Source organism: Leopardus geoffroyi, chromosome A1, assembly GCF_018350155.1.
Source record: "Leopardus geoffroyi isolate Oge1 chromosome A1, O.geoffroyi_Oge1_pat1.0, whole genome shotgun sequence".
NCBI lineage: Eukaryota > Metazoa > Chordata > Mammalia > Carnivora > Felidae > Leopardus > Leopardus geoffroyi.
Window position 1 is genome coordinate 45,385,239 of NC_059326.1, and position 1,111 is coordinate 45,386,349.

Below are 1,111 nucleotides of genomic sequence, written 5' to 3' on the forward strand. Positions count from 1 at the left end.
TGTATATCCACCAAAAGACATATGACAAATATGGCTCTGTAGTGAAGTAAGAGAACAGTCTGCTGAATAAATGTATTGAGTCAGCTAGCTAATCATATGTAACCAGATGAATCCTACACCCTGCCTTCCACCATACAAAAACCTATATTCCAAATGAAATAGAATTCTATATGGGAAGGACAAACCAATAAAGCTTCTAAGAGTGAAATAAAATATCTTCATGATCCCTGTGCCGACAGATTTTTTTCAAAAACCACTAAGCATAAGGGAAAAATTATAAACTGGACTATATGCAACTTAATAAATAATTTTATTCAAGTATCCTTATAAAAGAATAGAAAAGCCACAAAACGGGATCAGATATTTATAATATATATATCTAAGAAGTGACCAGTATTAATAAGAAATGTCTAAATATCAGTAATTAGCTTTCCCCACAGATAATGTTCTTGCAAACATGGTGAACATTCCTAAGCCCTGCCAGAATTTCTGCAGGAAGTGGGGCAGGCACCAACCCCACAAAGTGACAGAATACGATAAAAGCAAAAATTTTATTTATGCCCAGGGAAAGTGACATTATGACAGGAAGCAGAGTGGCTATGGTGGGTAGACTAAGCCGATTTTCTTGAAAAAGTCTAAAATACAAAGAAGATTGTGTTGAGGCTTGAATGGGTTGAGCCCCAGTGCAGATGTAGGAGAATGCTAGCTATTAAGATTTTGAACTGGGGAGGAGATAAGAAGAGAAAAAGTCAAGTGATCCAGTTCTAAGCTTCATATATTGTTATAATATGAAGACAATAAAATATTGAGGTTATGTTCATGAAAGAAAGAAAGAGAAAATCAAAGGGAAAATTGATTAAAGACTTAAATGCACATTTTGCAAAAGTGGAAAATCAAATATTTAACCTATAAAAATTGCCTCATCATCATTATTCAAAAGGGACATGCACATTAAAACCACAAAAAAATTACCAGACACCTACCAGAAGAGTTCTGAGTTTTAGTCAGTATTTTAGATAATCAAGTGTAGCAACTATCATATAATTCTTTGGATTTTCAATTTTGCTGATGTATGATAAATAATAATTGCATATATTTAAATTGTACATGA

The 1,111-nt window shown here is 32.9% G+C and overlaps 1 pseudogene; it reads left to right on the forward strand.

Annotated features, from left to right (window-relative positions):
• The first annotated feature begins 457 nt into the window (after nucleotides 1–457).
• Nucleotides 458–768, forward strand: LOC123584743 (annotated as a pseudogene).
• The last annotated feature ends 343 nt before the right edge of the window (nucleotides 769–1,111 follow it).